This window comes from Aquarana catesbeiana, linkage group LG02 (assembly GCF_042186555.1).
Source record: "Aquarana catesbeiana isolate 2022-GZ linkage group LG02, ASM4218655v1, whole genome shotgun sequence".
NCBI classification, from domain to species: domain Eukaryota; kingdom Metazoa; phylum Chordata; class Amphibia; order Anura; family Ranidae; genus Aquarana; species Aquarana catesbeiana.
In genome coordinates this window covers 329,481,929-329,503,701 of record NC_133325.1, presented here as the reverse complement: position 1 = coordinate 329,503,701, position 21,773 = coordinate 329,481,929, and the positions used below count along the sequence as shown (strand labels likewise).

At 40.0% G+C, this 21,773-nt stretch overlaps 1 protein-coding gene across 3 annotated transcripts in view; it reads left to right on the top strand.

The window, feature by feature from the left end:
- DMD (dystrophin) overlaps window positions 1-21,773 on the top strand; it is a 3,507,873-nt gene that overhangs the window by 3,177,569 nt on the left and 308,531 nt on the right. The window lies entirely within an intron of this gene.

Genomic DNA, 21,773 nt, shown 5'->3' with positions numbered 1-21,773 from the left:
ATTTGACTTGGACGATTGTTAAATAAGCTGTGTATGCTCTGTTCAGTCTTTTGGATAAGTCACATTAAAGAGGAACTGCAGTCTGCTCACATAATTTGTAAGAAAAAAAAAACATCTTTGCCATTCTGAAGCTTCCCTCCAACCACTTTGCATATTATTTTATATATACTGATATTCTGTACTTGCCAAATATGCTGCAGAAATCTCCCTCCACTAAGTCTGGCTGAAGCTGCTGACTGTTCACTTCCTGGATTTACACAGAGGCACGTCTCCAGCTCTGCAACTCTCATTGGCCCTCTTATGACTAACAACCCCCCCGCAAACTCTCAAGAGAGAAAGCTGTGCATGATGTCATAAGCCTAGGCTATTAACCAGACAAACAATTGGCTGTAAAAGGTATTTACTGGGAGAGAAAAAATGTTTTACTTTCCAAAGTTAAACCAACAAGGGCAGAAGATTTAATGGCTAAAGGTCCCCTTTAAATATAATAATATATAATAATGTGGGTTCTTTGCAAGTATTCATACATATATATGGGTTAAAGGTCCTTTTGCTTTGGGGCTAGTAGTGTCCTAATATCAAGAATCCATTCTACAGATAAAGGCTTACTATTTTAAAAGCTGCATATAATATATTGGTTTTGGTATACTTGTTGGGACGTGTAGGAACCTTTTTTGTAGCACTTTTAGCGAGCATATTGAGGACAATCGAGCGACAATGTCATTCCAAAGGGTTTAACTTTCTACAGCCTTCTGCAATAATACAAATGCATCAAAACCTGTATCACACTTGCATTGCTATTGATTCCTAACGGAACCCCAAATGTGGGTAGCAGTTGCATGACAAAATGCATGGAAAACTCGCCAAAATGTGCACTTCAAAAATATTGCGTGACAAACGTGCTAAAAATAGCACGGGTCTGAATGAGACCTAGATGTGTGTGTATATGTGTGTGTGTATATGTGTGTGTATGTATATATATATATATATATATATATATATATATATATATATATATATATATATATATATATATATATATATATATATATATATATATATATATATATATATATATAATTTTTTTTTTTTTTTTTATATTTAAGCACCCTCATAAAATTGCCACATACGATGTTCTTTAAAATGGGCACGTTTCATAGCTGCTGAATACATGAAAAATACAACATTGTTTTTCTCAATTTACATTGCTGTCACCAGGAAAACAATGATTACATAATGCACTTTGTAGGTATGGGACAGAGTCTGTTGTGAAGCAAACCAGTAAACAGTGATGTGAGTCTATAGGGGAAGAGGCTTTACTAAAACTGGAGGACACAGAATTTGGTGTAGCTGTGCATAGTAACCAATCCACTTTTAACTTCAGCGTGTTCAATTAAGCTTTGACAATAAAACCTAGTATCTGATTAGTTACTATGCACAGATGCACCACTTTTTGTGTGCTCCAGTTTTAGCAAATGTGTGTGTATGTGTGTGTGTGTGTGTGTGTATGTATATGTATGTATATATATATATATATATATATATATATATATATATATATATATATATATATATATATATATATATAACATTTCTTCATTAATTTAGGCCAAAATGTTTTCTGCTACAAGTCTTTGTTAAAAAAAATCCTAATAAGTGTATATTGATTGGTTTGAGTGAAAGTTTTTTTATAGCATCCACAAACTATGGTATGTATACTGTAATATTTTGTTTTTTATGCTACCTATAGTGGGATTGTGGTAGTGCAGCAGGCAATCTGATCCTCATTGACACTGGGTATAAATTGACATCACTAGTTACACTAATACAGTGATTATACTATACACTGTCATTGTACTAATGACACTGACTGGGGAGGGGTTAACATCTAGAGGCAGTCAAAGGGCTAACTGTGTGCCTAACAATGTGGTATGTGTGCTGCTTTTACAAGTTAGGTGTGGCTGTGTTTTTTCTCCCTGCTTTGTGGGGAGAATACACAGACCCATCATTGCTCCGTGTACAGAGTCCTGCATTGTAAACACAGGGCTCTCTACTGTGATTCGCTAAGCTGATCTGCAGGTCCCAGCCATAAATCATTGGTCAGGACCTGCTAACCGACTTGTACTTTAGCAAATGATGGCACAGACGAGGTATCGGCCTGAGTTTCCCTACACGGAAATGTTGAATAATGTATGTATATGTTATTTGGCACAGGGCTGCCCTGCTGCAGTAAAAAGGTGGTGAGCGGTCCACAAGTAGTGAAAGTGGGGCCAAAGCTCCTTTTGTCCTCCTCCTGGAGATAACAGGAATGCACTTCATTCTGCACTCTTGTGACCCGTATTTAGCATGCCGCTGATAGCCTGAGTCAGCTGTTCCCACCCTCTCAACAGCCTATCACTCCAGTGAGCACTGGAGGGGCATAGCAGAAAGCTGGTGACTGACCTTCATTGGCTCACTGAAGACCAAGAACCGAGCGATCAGAGCAGTGTTTGAATGCTCAGTTCTTGGTGTAGACGTGGCAGGGGACATATGCAGCATTGGAGGGATGCTGCATCCACCTAGGTGAGTATAATTGTGTGTGTTTTTTTTTTTTTTTATTCATTTTATATGAAATCTAGTGTTTGTAAAGTCTCGTGTTGTTTTTTTTTTTTTTTTCCCCCCTATAAGAATAACTTGCCTGCTCTGTTGCAGTGGATTTGCACAGAGCAGCCCGGATCCTCCTCTTCTCGGATCCCTCTTCGGTGCTCCTGGCTCCTCCCTCCTGTTGAGTACCTGCACAGCAAGCAGCTTGCTAGGGGGACACCCAAGCTGAGTCACAGCTCCCTGTGTCCATTAAGACACAGAGCCCCGCCCCCTCTCTCCCCTGACTAGCTGACTTTGACAGCAGTGGAATCCAATGGCGCCGCTGCTGCTTCAGCTAATCAGGAAGGAGAAAACTGATGGCTGAGACACTCGTGGACATTGCTGGACAGAAAGGGACCTCAGGTAAGTGTGTGTGTGTGTGTGTGTGTGGGGGCTGCTGCATACATACAGCTTTTTATCTTTTTATCTTACATTAAGATAAAAAACCTTCTGACGTTACAATCCCTTTTAAGAACAGGCATGATGTTGTGGGTCACATGGTTTATTATCTAGGACTTTACCATGAGTTGATTTCTGTTAACAGCAGTATCTACTTAAAGGGTGTGGCTAAAAGACTAAATGTAAACATTGTCATCAACACCCTCCATGTTTGGACCATCCATGTCCTCCAGCTATATGGATACCAATTGTGAAGTCTAATTCCTAAAGCCAAAATTTGTGGTGCCCGGGCAATATCTCTCAGCAGGCTTACACATGGTTGAATTTGAGCCTTTACTCTGTTTTGTACCCTGCTGTATACAGTATGTTCCCATGGATGTAGAAATTCAGATAGTATATTTATTTTATTTAGGTACTTATATAGCGCTGTCAATTTACGCAGCGCTTTTACATATACATTGTACGTTCACATCAGTCCCTACCCTCAAGGAGCTTACAATCTAAGGTCCCTAACTCACAGTCATACATAGTAGGGACAATTTAGACAGGATCCAATTAACCTACCAGCATGTCTTTGGAGTGTGGGAGGAAACCAGAGTACCCGGAGGAAACCCATGCAGACACAGGGAGAACATGCAAACTCTAGGCAGGTAGTGTCGTGGGTGGGATTCGAACCAGCGACTCTTCTTACTGCTAGGCGAAAGTGCTACCCACTACACCACTGTGCCGCTCGCCTAGTATAGAGTTATTCCACATTTATCAGTTAACTTAAGGTTGCAATGCGGCTAGCACTTGTATTTGCAAATGTATGCAACTAAAACCTCTGACCTGTTTTTTGTCCTGAGTAGTTAAAACGGATTTGTTTCTTTTCAAGCTGGCTAGCTTGAAAGTATGTAGGGGCCTCCTTTTTGTACTGTTTTTAAGTTATTGGTATCATGAGTCGATATATCCAAACATTCTGAAATACACAAGCATAATTAACTTTTACTCACATGCTAAATATTTCAAATTTTGCTTTTACAGTTCCCTTTTTAATAGCTCAGTTTTATCTCTAGTGTTAACTTGAAGAGGCGGAGTCACTGCAGAAAAGGAGGTCCTTAGAGGTACCTGCACATCCTCTGAAAACCTTCTATCATGGCTGAATCTAGAGCCATTTTGACAGATGGTTTTAAACTTTATGTACAGTGACAAAATACATTCTAAAACTGCCATAGGTTAAACTGGTAAAGGTGGTTTTATTTGTTTTTTTTTTTTTTCTCTCGCTCTTCTCACCCTTGTGTTTAAATTAATTAAATTTATTTTTTTCCCCAAATTTTGTCTTTAGAATACAGTATCCCCTAAATAAGGTCTTGTTTGCCTTTTCATATGCATTGATTTTGTACCATAAGCACAGACATAGGTAAACAAAAGGATAAATTATGAAATCATGTGGTACATATGGTATGTTACTGCCCAGACTCCTTGTCAGTAAATGGGCAAATGTTTTAATGAATGGGACGGCCTTTGTTGCTTTACACAGACAGCTCAGGGGGATGAGTGTGGACCAGGTTTAAAATGGCTTAGAAACAACAAGGCACAATCTGGTCCACCACTCGGCAAGGGGAAACGAGGGAGTTGCAACAGCAATGTATTTTTGGCTTTAAAAATGTTTTCAGGTAGGCCACATATTTCTTTATTAGACAGAACCTAATACGCTTAATTGGGTTTTTATTTTTGACTGAACTATAAAGACTGAGCATACAGGCATTTTCCATCTCCAGCATTTGGTTTTATGTTATTTCTGTATAAAGCAGCACTTTACCTTTTCTGCACTCTACCTTGCACAGTCTGTGAGGTCTTGCAGTAACAGCAGGTGCAAATTTAGTATTCTATTTTAGAGAGCAGTAGATTTGTCCATCAGCTTTTTCAGCCTTCCAAGTAGTTTTTCTGCTGGCTTTTGTATTCCCTTTTTTTTTTTTTTTTTTTTTTTTTTTTTCTGCTTCTGGGGGAAAAAATATAGGCTACATCTTTTCTATAAAATGAGGCATCATTATGTAGTGCTTTTGCCATCTGCACATTGAACAGGTAGTTGTGCTGAATTTTTAATCTGTCAAAGAATTAAAATGCTTGTTTCTGCATTAGTGTTCTGGACATAAAGCCTATCAGCACAGTAGAGATGTAAATTGCTTATCTGTGTATTGTAAGCAGAACTTCACACTAAATTTTATTAAATCAGCACTTCTTTTTAATATTTCTGTTGTATTTCTTTTGCCTTTATTTTAAAGAACTAGCACAATTGCAGAGAAAATTACGTGTAACAATAAATATATTCCTTAAAGCGAAACTGTGTCCGAGTACCACAAACTGAAAATGCTGTTCGATTCATTTTTAATATTTAAAGCAAACTCGTCCATCTAGGACTCTGTGCTTTTTGTTGAGAAATCACTTTGAAGAACAACCCTCTAGCAAATAACTGTGGCCATCTTGAGTAAGGGCAGATGATTCCTGAAATCTATCTGCCCTTAGCTCAGGCATTCAGGCAGGAGGGTGTGCTTGGCTGAGAAAACCCCTCCTCCAGATGAAAGAATAAAATGCCCATGAAGACTCCTGGGATGTCTGACATCATTGTGGCCTAGATCAGAAACTGGGAAGCTACTGAAGAAATGTGTGTGTGTGTGTGTGTTTGGGGGAGTTTAAAACAAGTAAATATAATATACCTTATCTATTATTTACTAAGGTGACACAGGTGGTACTAAAGCATAATGATTACAAATAATATTGATGGAGAGAGTTTAGCTTAAAAAGTCATTTTGGATTTTGTAATTTTAAAATTTCTTGAAATTTTCTCTAGGGGTATTTTAATGTATACTTTAGTTAACATTGAAGAGTGAACCTTGAAATACAAGAACACAGATCCCAGCCCAAGACATTTTTTATATCCTATAAGATATACCTCTACCCTTTGTCTCAGGGCCAGTTCACACCAGATGCAGTTCCGTGTGCTTTTTTTTTTTTTTTTGCACTAAAAATGCATGCACGGTGTTTTCCATGTATTCCAATGGCTCTAGTTCACACCAGTGCAGTCAGTTTACGGTCAGTTTCTGCACCAGCAACTGACTGGAAACTAATTGGAACTGACTGCACTGGTGTGAACTAGAGTCATTGGAATACATGGAAATCACTGTGCATGCATTTTTAGGGTCCATCACACAAAAGTCCAAAGTACAATCATGCACGCTCAGAATCAATGCTTACCAAACACGACATTAGCAGAAGGTGCCCAAAGGGTGGCGCTCAAGAGCTGAAATTCCAATACGTTCGTCACTACGTTCGTGTTTGTTGGCCAACAATTGTGTGCCGTTAGTATGCAAGACAAGATCCAGGCACACGCCCTTTTGACAAAAGTCTGACGCTCTGTTGGCAAACAATCTGATCGTGTGTACCAGACTCGTGGGTTCTGGCCTTGTGGAAGATGCAATGTCAGAAAACTACTAGCTGATAATCTTTATAAAAATGCAGCAAGTGATTGAACTCTATTACCCACCCATAACTGAAACATCCATTATGAGGTTTACATCTGTTAAAAATATTTGGTTGAGGAAGGCTTGCAGGATTGGCCCTGAAGACTTCTCAGTTTTGCCACCGTTTTTGTACAGGATTCTGTATACTTAAAATTTTCCCAATGAGTAGTGGAGTAATCCATGTGTGAAAATGTTTACCCCAACATTTCATATTCCTGATATGTGTCTGTTGTACCATGTACTTGTGTTAAAGGATACCTTCACCTTTCTTATGTCGACATGTTACGTCTTGCACCCATTTTCAGGGTGTAACATGTTACTAAAACACCTACCCACACCCTGATCCGATCCCCTATTGTGACAGCAGGCCTCTCCTCGCACTTGCTGTCCCATTTCAAAAACGGCATGGCCGTGCCAGGCCTCGCCCACAGAGTCGTGTCATTCATTCTGTAAATGAATAAACTATAAGTACCATCTTTCACAACGGCAGGTGGCTTGTAGTTCCCAATAAATTGCACTGGCGTTAAAAAGAAAAAAAAAACATTTATTATTATTTTTAATATATTAGTATATATTTATTTTTTAATATATTATTTTATTTACTGTTCCCTATAGGTTGGTCAACTAATTTGAAAGGAATGATCTCTGTGTGTGGCAAATGTGTAATGTTTGTTAAACAGAGATGTGAGGATGAGGGAGGCTTGTACAAATACAGAGCTCCCTTTTATGTTTAATCTGCAAAAAAAAAATGTTTAATACAATTATGGAATTTTTAAACTGAGGAAGATTTAAAGAGGGAAGCTCTTTAAAGAAATAACTATACCATTATTTCTTCAGCTGGTAAAACAGTGGTCATATAAGCTGGCAGTACATTATAGGAATATCAGCCGGTTTCTGAAGAATTGGACGAAATTTGCTCAATGGGTGCCCTGTCTACCTGGCTCCTTCAATTTAAAAAAAAAAAAAAGAAAGGGATGTTGAGTAGGAGGCAGGAGAATTGTAAACCGAAAAATTGACTGCGTCCAGTTGGATGCAGCCAGTGTTCTAGTATTTTGACAGTCAGGGGGCTGGAGATTCATCATGACAAACTTTTTTTAGGCCACAACCAAGAAATAAGTTGATGCAGACTAGAGCTGCATGATTCTGGCTAAAATGAGAATCGTAATTTTTTTTTTTTTGCTTAGAATAAAGATCATGATTCTCGTTGCGTAACATCATCTTTCACATTATACAAAAAAATAATTGGGCTACCTTTCATAAATTAAAAAAAAAAAAAGAAAAAACAGTAAAAAAAAGTGTATTTTCTCTCAAAATTGCGTTTGAAAGACGGCTGCGCAAATACAGTGTGACATAAAATATTGCAACAACCACCATTTTTTATGCTCTTGGTTCTCTGCTAAAAAAAAAAAAAAAAAAAAAATGTTTGGGGGGTAAATTTCTATTTAAAAAAAAAAAAATCAGTATTTAAAGGGGTTGTAAAACCTCCTGTGCTGCAGCTGCCCCCCAGAGTCCCCCTTTTACTTGCCTGAACCCGGTCTTCCCAGCAATGGGGATGAGCACACCAGCTCCAGCTGGTGTCTCGGGTCCTCATTGGATAGACTTCTAGCAGCAGGAGCCCATTGGCTCCCACTGTTGTCAATCAAATCCAGTAATGCCAAGGGCGAGCCCGGGTCCTGCTGTCTGTGTCAATAGACGCAGCAGCAGGACTCGGGAGTGCGCCCGCACAAGTGCCCCTACGGAAAGCGCTTCTCCGTCGGGAGCTTGAGAAGAAGAGCCAGGAGGGCTGTGGGGGGACCCTAGAAGAGGAGGATTGGGGTCACTCTGTGCAAAACCCTTGCGCAGAAGCGGTAAATATGACGTTTGTTGATTTAAAAAAAAAAAACAAGACTTTACAACCCCTTTAACTTGTGTCAGAAAAGGCTTAGTCTTTAAGTGGTTAAATTGACCTCATTTACAGACAGAAGTTCATTCCTTTGTTCTAAAAGAACTATATGTTAAAATGTTTCTCTTTAGCATGTGAGAAACTTGGCAGGCTGCCTGTGGGTTTTTTTTTTTTTTTTTTTGTCGGTTTGAGCAGAGAACTCTGTGCACGGAAATGCTTTTTTAAGATCGGGAGGAGGGTAGAATCTAATCAGGCAGCTCTAATACAAACTTTTTTTTTGTGTAAATGGAACGATTTGGTAAAATAATTTTGTGGCTGCTACCATTGTTTGTATGTGAGAGTTAACCACTCACCGACCGTCGCACACGCCGCATGTACGTCCAAAGTTTGGCGGCGGATATCGTTGTTCTGGCTGCAGCTAGCTGCCATAATCCCAGTATCCCTGTTTTTGTGCGGCGGTCGGCTTTCAGATAAAAGTGGTCTCTGCAGCGGATTCGCCGCAAGATCACTTTTATCGGTGACGGGAGAGGGGGGCCCCCCTCCCGCCGCGATCCGGTGCCCTCTGCCGCTTACCGGAGCCGTCGGTAGCGGCGGAGGCGATCGCATCCTTCTCCGTGCTGTGCCTGGAGACGAGTGAGGCTAAGATGGTGCCCACTCGTCTCCATGACACTGCTGGGTGGAAGCGTCGTCAAAACGTCACTTCCGCCCATACGTCTTAAAGGCACATTTTTTTTCAATGTAATTTTTTTAAATTACTTTTTTTTTTTTTTTTTTTTCTTTCTTTTTTTTTTTTTTATTGCATTTTAGTGTAAATATGAAATCTGAGGTCTTTTTGACCCCAGATCTCATATTTAAGAGGTCCTGTCATGCTTTTTTCTATTACAAAGGATGTTTACGTTCCTTGTAACAGGAATAAAAGTGACACAATTTTTTTTTTTTTTTTAAACAGTGTAAAAATAAATAAAATAATGTAAAATAAATAATAAAAAAAAAAAATTTTTTTTTTAAAAACCCCCTGTCCCGAAGAGCTTGCGCGCAGAAGCGAACGCATACGTGAGTAGCGCCCACATATAAAAACGGTGGTCAAACCACACATGTGAGGTATCGCCACAATCTTTAGAACAAGAGCAATAATTTTAGCCCTAGACCTCCTCTGTAACGCAAAACATGCAGCCTGTAGAATTTTTTAAACATCGCCTATGGAGATTTTTGAGGGTAAAAGTTTGACGCCATTCCACGAGCGGGCGCAATTTTGAAGCGTGGCATGTTGGGTATCAATTTACTCGGCATAACATTATCTTTCACAATATAAAAAAAATGGGCTAATTTTACTGTTGTCTTCTTTTTTTTATTCAAAAAAGCGCGCTTGTAAGACCGCTGCGCAAATACGGTGTGAAAAAAAGTATTGCAACGACCGCCATTTTATTCTCTAGGGTGTTAGAAATACCCAAACATTATATATTGTTTTTTTTTCTAAGTAATTTTCTAGCAAAAAAAAACCTGTTTTAAACATGTAAACACCTAAATTCCAAAACGAGTCTGGTCCCTAAGTGGTTAAAGAACTAGGAATAGTTTAACCACATCCCGCCCGGCCTATAGCAAAATGACGGCTGGGCGGTGGTTTCATTATTGTGACCGATTGCGCACACCCTCGAATGAGCACAGTGGTTTGTCGCTCTGATCAGCTGTGTCCGATCACAGTGATCACATTATAACCAGGAAGTGCCGGTTATCTGCTTTTCCTCTATTTGCGCTGACCAGATGCGAGTAGAGGAGAGCCAATCAGCAGCTCTCCTGACGGGGGGGGATCTACGCTGATAATCAGTGCATCGATTATCAGTGCAGACCCATCAATGACCAGGGATGGCAATCGGTGCCTATCAGTAATGCCTGTCAGTGCCTCCTCATTAGTGCTGTCTATCAGTGACCATCAGTGTTGCACATCAGTGCATTTGTGCCGCCTCATCAGTGCCCACCGATGAAGTAGACAAATGACTTATTTACAAAAATGTGTAACCGAAACTAAAATTTTTTTGTATTTATTTTTTTTTTAATTTTTTTTTTTTTTTTTTAATTTAATTTTTATTTTATTTTTTTTTTTTTTTAGCAAAAAATAAAAAACCCAGTGATTATTAAATACCACCAAAAGAAAGTGACAAAAGTGTCATTTGGGTACAGTGTTGCATGACCGCGCAATTGTCATTCAGGGTGCGACAGCACTGAAAGCTTTTTGAACAAAAAAAAGACCTGATTCCCCCATCCATACATTCAATGTGAATGGGGGAATTCTTCCTGCTGAGTCGTCGTACTCTGACAGCGGAAGACTTCCCCACCATCAAACTACACTGATCAGTACTGCCGGCTATAGCTCAATCGAATTTCGATCCATGTGTATGTGGCTTCAGTTGCCTTTCCACAAATCCATGCATATCCAATGCTGTAGTAAAGTGGTGGTAAAGTCCGCTTGGTGATATGATGCTATGAAGTATGATGCTTCAGAGCTTTCACTTTGCCTTTAAGACTGTACATGATGATAAGGTCATGTTGAGTTTCGAAAAAAAAAAAAAAAACTGTTCTTTAAAAGTGCCGTTTGTATTGTTTTTTTCCGGAAAAGCGCTAGGTCATCAAGACTGTAATAGATGAAATGTGGGGATGTCAGATTTTTGATGAAGTGATTGCAGTAGATTTATAGAATATGTGGCTGGATTATGTGGGGGAGTAAACAGGCTGATAATGGTGTTAAATTGCTTGTACTCAGATCATGGAAAATGAACTACAGAGGTATGGTCTATATTTCAGCTCTTACTTCAAGAGTAATAACTTGTCTCTTCGCAAGCTAAAATGCCATCTCATCCATACTAGGAGAATTATATGTGGGCTTGAAGCTCGGTTCACATTGGTGCGATGCGGGAACCCTTGCAAATTCACTGCGATTTCCCGCATCTCACCTGACTGGCAAGGCAGTTCACACTGCGCTATGCAAACTGCTGGTAGTGTCAATAGTAAGTTAATGACACCCCCAAAACAGTTTGCATATCGCAGTGTGAACTGTCAGTTCGGACATGGATCACATGGGTGTGAACACCCATGCGATCCCATTCTGGTGCGGACCAAAAAAAGGGTCCTGTGCAAGTTTGGTCCGAATGTGATGCAAATTCAGCCATACTATCTGCATGTGATTTGCACTGCGGTGCGAATCAGATTCGATATCACACAGCGCACTGGTGTGAACCGGGACTTAATGTTAGATACTTAATATCATTCACAAGGGCTAATCTTGAAAAAGTTCACCAATACTCTGTGCCTTGCTTATGTTTTGTATATACCTCAACATTTGAGAAAATAAACCATGCACCATTCGTTCTTTATACCTCCTGAGACAGAGTATCACCAATGTCAATTGGACTGCCTAGTACTAAGGCAGGCTTAGTACTAGCCTGCCTTAGTACTAGGCAGTCCTAGTAAGCCTGCCTTAGTACTAGGCAGTCCAATTGACATTGGTGATACTCTGTCTCAGGAGGTATAAAGAACGAATGGTGCATGGTTTATTTTCTCAAATGTTGAGGTATATACAAAACATAAGCAAGGCACCAAATATTGGTCAACTTTTTCAAGATTAGCACTTGTGAATGATATTATCTAACAGTAAAACCCACATATAATTCTTCTAGTGTGGATGAGATGGTATTTTATTTTACGAAGAGTTGTCACTCTTGTTGAAGTAAGAGCTAAAAAATAGGCCATACCTCTGTAGTTCATTTTCCATGATCTCACGTTGTCATTATTGTTTGTAGAATTTTAAGGAAAATGATGAATTTAAACCATTTTGGAATTGGGCTGTAATGTAATTAAATGTGGAAAAAGTGAAGCACTGTGAATACTTTCTGGATGCACTTTACTTTATATTGCCTGAGATGGTACCCATAAGCCAACTTCTGTTTTTGAAAGCACCCGCTTACTTCAAACCTACAGGTTACTGAAAAAGCAAAATGATTTGGCAGAAGTATAAACCCTGTTTTAGTAAATGAGACAAGTTAGACTTCTCTTTGGAAAGTCATTTCCTAGTGTTTTGTACATAGTTCTATACCTGGAGCATTCTGTATGTGAATGGGTTAATGGGTTAATGGTTAATGGGTTTCCTTTATGCTGTCAACATGCCTACATACATTACTCCTTCATTTAGTTGTAAAACGAAATTACCAGGTGTATTTGCTTGCTGTTCTTTAGATGCAGATGTGTGCATTCCAATGTACATTCCTGCAGAGCGGTGTGGTATTTTCCTGACATTCTCCAGCTGTACTGAATGCTTAGAATGTAGAGAAATCACTCAATTATGTTTGCCTTGACTTTTACAGGGAAATTAAACAGTCTAAACAAACTTCATGTATATCTGCCATGTTATGTGATTTGCTGAATGTGTAGACATTGTGCTTCTTTTATTAATGGATGGAGAGTATCTGCTTGTTTAATGGTACACTAAAAATGTGGTGCAGGTTATATTTAACAATATTACTTGATCTTTCTGGCAAAAATGATCAACTCTGTTGTCAAGCTTTGCATATATATGAGGTGATGGCCAAAACAGCTGGTTCTGGCAACAGTCTTGTGTATTTGGGACCTGCACAAAACTTCTCGCAAATGCTAGATTAGAAAACCAGTCCGAACCACTATTGTTTCCCATATGATAAGTGGTGCTGGTATGGTCTGCCAGCAAACCCCCTCTTTGTCTCTGCATTGATATGACATGACCACTTGTGGCAGTGCCAGGTGTTTGAGGTGCTGTAGTTAAATCACATTGTGCCTGCATGGCCACGTGCCCTCCCGAGTATGTGGGCAGCCTTCAGAAATGAGATGCAGTGTTCCTATATTAGAAAATTGGTTTCATTTTGTTTGTTGATACTTCCCTAACTGTAGACAGTGTCTTCAGTTCCTCCAAAACAAGGCTAATATTTGCTACATATTTCATGGCGTAAATTGTATATTTGGTCTTTACACATATTAGGCCCCTTTCACATGGTCGGATAGAATTGTGCTTTTAGCTGCGTTTTCTAGCGCAGCTAAACGCACACAATGCTTTCCTATGGCCCCATTCACACACTGCGTTTAGCTGCATTTTGATTACATGCGGTTTTGTGCAGATAGAAAAAATAGAATTGACTGCGTCCAGGAGCGATTTAGCGCAGCTATCCGCACATAACCGCAGGTAATCGCAGTGCACTGTGTCAGCTGCAGATAGCAGCGCCGAGCTGGCTCGCTCATCGGGAAAGGAAAAATGTGTTTTCCTTTCCCAATGAGCGACAAGCACGGGGATCCAACTTGGATCCCCGCCAATGCCAGGCACTGTTTGGTATGAATCTTGAGGGGGAACTCCACGCCAAATTTTAAATAAAAAAACGGCTTGGGTTCCCCTCCAAGAGCATACCAGGCCCTTTGGTCTGGTATGGATTCCAAGGGGCACCACCTACGCCAAAAAAACGGCGTGGGGGTCCCCCCAAAATCCATACCAAACCCTTATCCAAGCACCCAGCCCGGTCGGTCAGGAAAGGGGGTGGGGACGAGAGAGCGCTCCCCCTCCCCCTGAACCGTACCAGGCCGCATGCCCTCAACATGGGGGGTTGATGCTTTGGGGCAAGGGGGGGTGCCCTGCAGGCCACCCACCCCAAAGCACCTTGTCCCCATGTTGATGAGGACAAGGGCCTCTTCCTGACAACCCTGGCCGTTGGTTGTCGGGGTCTGCGGGCGGGGGGCTTATCGGAATCCGGGAGCCCCCTTTAAAAAGGGGGCCCCCAGATCCTGACCCCCCACACTATGTGTATGAGTATGGGGTACATCGTACCCCTACCCATTCACCTGGGGAAAAATGTGTCAATAAAAAAAACACACTACACAGGTTTTAAAAGTAATTTATTAGGCAGCTCCGGGGGTCTTCTTCCAACTTCGGGGGTCTCTCAGGCCTCTTCTCCCTCTCTCCGGTGTGGTCTCCGTGCTCTCTGGTTCTTCTCCGGTGCCTTCTTCCTTCTGCCCTTTTGCCGCTCTTTTGCTAGCGGAGAATGTTTTTCAAAACATTTTGGAGCTGTCTACAGAACGTAATATTAAGGACATTAGTGGTGCTTGTGCATCCAAGCAGTTTCACACCATTTTGCCTTAGGCAACCAAAACCCACAAAGCTCATTAATGCAGATATTGATGTTAGCTCTGAAGTTAGGGTTTTCACATGTAGTCTGCAACCCTTGCACCTCACTGTTGGTTCGCTAATGCCATATGTGGCTTTAGTCATCCATGGTAAGCACATCTTTTTGTTACCTCTACCTTTTTTTTTCTAAGTGCAAGTTTATTTTTCTAAGATCTCAAAAAAGAAACCATTGCAACAAGTAGAGGTGCCTGTACATACCTACAACCGTCTTATACATATTTCTCTCTGGGTGTTCTCAATCCTTGCAGATAAGTGCCTCACCATCACACCACAGGATTCCTATTGGTATAAATGTGCATCACACTGCTTCCTTCCAGAACTTACACTGACGGCTGCCAACATGTTACAATGTGGCTTTTTCCACCTAGGCTAGTGTGACTCAACCCTCAGGCATCTTCCTAGGATTTTGGACATGACTTTTGCTGTCAGAAGGCGTGGGGCTCCAGCCAGTGCAGCTGGGCTCCATTATAAAAGTGAGGAGCTGCTTTATTTTGCATGTGTATTTTGCCGGCGCTCTCGAGTAAGTGTGGTTCCGCCCACGCACAGGCGCACTCTCTTCTGCTCTGCTGACTGACGTCAGTTCCGATATCGGCGCCATCAGCGCCATATGCGTTCCACGCTGGTTCCCGGCTGCTTCTCCTCCTATCAGCCTGTTCAGGCTATATTAAAAAAATCGAGATAATCCAGACTGTAGATCGCGCAGGGGGGTGAATCGAAATCGCGATTCTATGTACGATTAATCGTGCAGCTCTAATGTGTAATAGCACGAAGAGCATTACTAATTACTCAAAGTGCGCAAATCTGGTACGACAGGCTGTTTTACACTCATCTCTTTCTCGCATGCATACCAGATTATAAACTCCCCGTAAATCCAGCTTGGTAAATACTGTTACGGATCTAAGGCTCTGGAACAATTCTGGAACTAACAGAAGGGGATACCCCCTTCCATATATATTGCATGTGTAATAATTGTTATGGGGAACAACTACATGTTCCCTTTCTTCCACATCCTGTTTTTTTAGGCCTTAATATCTTGGCATGCTTTTTGTTTTTAAAGGAAAATATAGTACATTTTCAATATTGCAATGTTTACACAATTTTTTTCTATAGATTTTACATTTGTGTAATCTTGTCCTTTGAATTTTCTTGTTATTGATTTAATTTATATAGGCTTGTAGGAACTCTAGAAGGAGCTCTTGGTGACTTATTGTAAGACACTTGTTTTTACCTAACTTATTTGTTACACATGGAGTTCATTGTTTTTGAAGAGTCAGCTGACTCAGATTTGCAGTAAGAGAAGAAGCAGTACAGCATAACCATTACGTAGTACTATAAAGCAGCATGTAGAGTCTGAACATGTAATGCATACATATGCCTGCTATATAGTTTCAGTCCCTACAGGATGGACACTAGGTGCGTAAAAAAAATGAAGACCAGCCCCCTATAGGTTATAACCCCTCACATCTTGCTAGTTTTAGTGTCTACAGGAGAATCGTCATCTTCCTGCTTTGCTATCTTTTTTTTTTTTTTTTTCACTTGATGTGGAAGAATTTTCTACTATGAACAACTGCTGGTAAATTTTTTGCAAGATTTATTTTAATTCTGGATGTCTCAATTGGCCAACAAGCTTGGGATTACCAGGTTCATTCATACCGGGGATCATTCGGCAGCGACAACCCATATGTGTTCCAGTTAACACAGGATATTATAACTGGTGGGTCCTTGCTGATTTATGGGGACTGGGGGATGCAGCAGTTTACCTATCCCCTAGAGCTGCACGATTAATCGTCAAGAATCGTTATCGCGATTTTTTTTTTTTTTTTCCCCCGTTGCGATCTTGACAAAGGGTTTCCCAATCTTCCCAATCTTTGGTATGCAGAGAATTTTCTCTCTGCTCTCTGCCATCAAAAGTCCCAAAGTCTGGGCAATCTGACAAGTTTTAAAACATTCTATCTGTCTAAACATTGTATCAATTTGTCTTTTACATCAAAGGAATAGGCTTCTGTATGTAAATTAGGAACGTTTAAACACTAAACCTTTTTCTGACAGTTGTTTTCAAGTTAAAATCTTTTTTTTTTTTTTTTGCTATAAATTACTAGACATTACTTAGAACCCCCAAATATTATATTTATTTTTTTATTAGAGACCCTAAAAAATAAAATGGTGGTTGTTGCAATATTTTATGTCACACTGTATTTGCGCAGCGGTCTTTCAAATGCAATTTTTTTTTTTTTTAAATTACTTTAATGAATTTAAAACAAAAAAAAAAAAACTAACCAGTAAAGTTAGGCCAAATTTTTTTTGTGTACTGTGAAAGATTTTACGCTGCGAGAAACACACACACACACACACACACACACACACACACACACACACACACACACACACACACACACACACACACACACACACACACACACCGTCTTTGAAGACTCGCTGCAGTTGCTAGCAGGCTAATGGCTACTGTTTTGTGTGGCTTTTCTAAAGCAACTGCTTTATCTTGCTGTGCTGCTTGTGTGGGGTAGTTAAAGCTCTCCTTTTCTTACTGGGTCGTCTTTTTATATGCTTTGTTGGATTGCATATTGAACTGTGGGCCACACTTTGATGGGAACCCTGTTTTTTGATTTTTTGATAAAGGATAAGTTCACCCTTCACATTTTACACCCATAAAATTATATATATATATATATATATATATATATATATATATATATATATAATATGTGTATGTGTATAATACGTATACATTTTGCCTGCAAAAAGATGTGCATTCATTATTTTTTTTTTTTTTTTTTTTTGCGAAGGTGAACTTATTCTTTAAGGTTTGGGGCCATTACATTGGTGGGGGGGGGGGGGGGGGCGTGCTGTTTAGGCTCAGTGGTAATTTAAAGATGTCCCTCCTTCTCTTGTTCTTCCTTCTTCTTTTTTTTTTTTTTTTTTTTTTTTTTACGCTGGCCTTTCTTCTGATGCAGTAATACAGTGGCTCTCTTCTTAGTGAATATACCCTGCACAGTCTACATTAATGAGATTTTACATCTAGGCATTGGTCACAACCTTAATGAGTTTACAGCATCTTCAGCAGTGAAAAATAAGCACACCATGTTTATCCCTGGTTCTCCTCTGGCTCATGAGTCAAAATCCATCGTACAAGAAAGCATTGTGACTTCCATTTCTTATAAATCTCAGTCAGAACTGCCTGTGTCAGCGGCTCTTACAACTAAACATTCTGTTGATGTATTTCCTCATAATCCTCTTTTCGATTGGTTTTATCTAGGTGGATTGGAAACCTCAATATCAATTCCCGAAAGGTTTCTTGACACTTTTTCTATTTTGCAAAAGATTTTGGCTCAAAATGGACTATTCCTCCTCAAGTTAAACCACCAGTGCTCTGACCATTCCTATAGAGGTTTCTCATTTTTTAGGGTCCATGCACACTAGGCAGCAAAAACAAGCATATTGTAAACACCTTTTTAGATGTGTTTTTTATAAATGTGTTTCCCTAAATACTAGAAAAAATGTACACTTAAAAATGTTTGTTGGGCGACTAAACGCCGCGATTAGGCGTGTCTAGCATTTTTACTGTCTGGAAGCTCCTCTCAAATATGCATTAGTGAGGTTTTGCGTTTTTTTTTTTTTTTTTTTTTTCCTCAGCCTGTAACATGGAGTTGCTTCTACAGGCTAAAAAAAAGAAAGAAAAAACACAAAAAAGAAGCTAAAAGCTTGTACAAGCAACATTTTTTTATGCCAAGTGTGCATGAGGCCTAAAGGTACTACTGACAAGAAGTTGGAAGCAATTTTTTGATCTAGCTACTTTTTCATCTCTTGATCACTACTGTACTTATTTCCTAGACTTTAACTGGCTGCTCTTTGTTGCTCTCATCTCTCTGAATGCATTGACAAGGTGACTGTAGCGTTGAACTTTGTGAAACAGTGTTCAATTCTAGTCAGGTTATGCCTTGAATATCTGTTCTGTCCATATCTGCACGGCAATCTGCTTTATATGCTGGTGGGTGATGCAAGGGTTCCCTTAATGGCTCTGCACTATACAGAATCTTGTGAAAAGTGATTGAGTAAGAGTACTCATCCTGACTACGCAAAATAAAGCAAAAAATACACACCATTTTTTATTTATTTTTTTATTAAAAAAAACATCTTTCAGCCAGCGAGAGGTGGATGCAGGATTGTATTCTGACCCTGGGACTCCTCTGCTGTCAAAATACACTGATCAGCACTGCAGCCGACTGTCTGCAAAATGCTGATCGAACCATTTGACAAAAGACAATGCATGGGTAGGGAAGCCTGTCTCCTAAGGTTATAACATAGTTTCGCCTCTGTTAACCAGCTTGTTTATTTACTTCGGATCCTACTATGCCTCGGCAATGTCTGTTTTTTTAATTTTTTTTGTGGAGAGTGATTAAAACACCTGTCAGATTTTTTTTGCTGTCTGTGTTCCCGATATAAGGATTCATCCTCTCTATTTGTCTTGGTTACCATTATCACCGAGAGTAGACATGGAGGGAAAAATCACAATTTTTGGCTCATCACCAGAATAAGATGGAAATCTTTCAATAGGGATTCTAGTTTTCATGACACTGGTGACAACCAGTGACCCTCTCACTTTAAATGGATTTCCTTTCACTTCCTGTTTTGGCTATGGTACAGGAAGGGAAGTAAAATCTTCCCAGTGGGACACAAATTTTAAAAAATGAAAGAGGTTGTAACTTGTAACCCTTCCCAATCAAATAAAAAAAAAAAAAAAAGTTTTTTGCCTTTTAGTTCTGTGTTGGGTGATAGCTGAACCAGGGAGATATCATCCCCATTCCTAAAGCAAAAAGAATTAGCTGTCTCAGCCATGTGAGTTTTCACAAAGGTCCTTGTACCAGTTCTGGGTCTTCATGGTTTTAGAGGTATGCCCGTCATCAAACATCTGGACAATCTCTTCTCTGGACTTTGACTCCCTACAGATCTTGGAGGCTTTTGGATGTATTCTGAACTTCAAGAAGTTAACCTGGTTCTGTTTCATCACTTTGGAGTACCTGGGTACCACCCAAGCTCTTCGCACCCCAGGATAAGTTGGTGAAACTTCAGAGTCGGGTTAGTCAACTTCAATCCCAACATCATTCTTCCCTGTGGAACTGTGCTGGGATATACAGTATAGTATCTACCCTGGAAACTATTCTATTTACTCAGTTACTTTATATCCAGAACTGTACATCAGAACATCCTCACAATGTGGGACTAATCCATTCTTTCTCTGTTATCAAGATTGTTTTCTCAAGCTATTCGGGTTTTATCCTCGAACCACGATGTCATGATGGCTTCTGTCCCCAGCATTGTTGGAGGACAGGTTTTTTTCTTCTACACTGGACGAATGCTAGTTGTGACCTGCTGGGTTGAGGGTGAAATTCTAGACAATCGGTCTGTTCAGTTCTATTAGTCTCCAGAAAATCAAAATTTCCAACCAAATCTGCAGTTGCGAGCTATTGATCTGTTATTAAATTGGATCCCACTTCTGACTGGTCATCTGGTCTTGATTCAATTGCTTAATGCCTCACCAGGGGCTCGTATCAATTATGAGAGGGGCATCAGTGTTGCAGCATTGTCAGGGGTAGTTTATTTTGTTCACGGCGGAGTTGCACAATACAATTGTCTCTGCGATGCCAATTACCTGAATGGAGACATGCCACAAATTTTTCTCAGCTAATCGTTTCCTGATTCGGGGAGAATCTCTTCATCTGGGGGTGTCTGTGTCTACATTGGAGGATGCCGTATGTCAATTTGCTAGCATCTAGTTTCAGCAAGATCACATGCCTGATGAAGGGGTCATGCATTGTCCCGAAACGTTGCACCTTCTTTGTGATGTGACTTCTTTTCATTAAAACCTTCTTGGACATCTTTTTGCTGATCCATGGTGTGCTGGCGAAGATGTACGTTTGTCTGATGCTTCCAGGACCCAACTGGTAATCCCTGCAGCACCCACTATTTATGTGCCATTTTACCAGGAATGTGTGCGATAGGAATATTGAATAGTTTCAGCAAGAGCCTGGACAGATTGTTTCTAGGACAGCAGAGACGGTGGATGCCCTGGTAGCTCCTTGGGATCAGTATGCCTTTCCCTCCTGAACCTTTGACCTTGTTTATGTCCTAAGATCAAAAGTGAGGGTATTTCAGTAATTTTCATAACATGGACTGGCTTTATTGTGGAACGCTGACCTTGTTCTTCTGTTAGCTGATACTCTGTGAACTCTACCCGATCAGCCAAATCTATTATCCCAAGAACCAATCTTCCACCCTGCTTCTCAGCTGTTGACTTGATGGCCTGTCTGCTGGAAATCAATGTTCTAGGAGACAGGGACATTGCGAGTTCAGTTATTCTGACCATGCTTTCTATTTCCTGCAAGATTTTCATACCGCACGTGGAAGTCTCATTTTCACTGTTGAAACTTTAGGAGTTCCCCCACCTTCTTTCCTCTTTTTTCCTCTTTTCCTCTTTTTTCCTCTTTTCCTCTTTTTTCCTCTTTTCCTCTTCCTCTTTTTTCCTCTTTTCCTCTTCCTCTTTTTTCCTCTTTTCCTCTTCCTCTTTGTTCCTCTTTTCCTCTTCTTCTTTTTTTTCTTTTTTTTTTTTTGTTTTTTTTGTTTTTTTTTTTTTCTTTTCTTTTTCCCAAATGCTCCAACATTTGGCCTTCGCTCCACGGAATTAACAAACCGTGGAATTAAAATTTAGTATTGCCAGTTGTTAGCCTTGTTTTGAGCCTATTCTCTGACCTCTCTTTGACTAACTTGGTTATCGTGTAAGGTAATCTTTCATGGGACATCTCTTTGGCTGGAAGCGTCTGAGTTATCCATATAGTCATGTAGTGAGCCTCATTTGATTTTACACAGTGGCAAAGTTGTTTTTTGATGCATTTCCTTCCCTGTGTTTGGCATACTTTTACTACATTTCTCCATTACCTGGAGAGGGTGAGGGCTGCCAGTTTTCCTGGCCACTACTTTTAGGCAAACGGATTCCCTGTTCAATTTTTCATACAGTCATAAAAGTGGTTCCCTCGGTTTCCGAATCCACTATTTACAAGTGGATTCAGCAGGTTGTTCTGCAGGTCTCTTAGTTGCAAGATAAAATGCTTCCTTGTGTTTAAACCCACTCCTATTGGATACTGGGTACTTTTTCACCATCAGG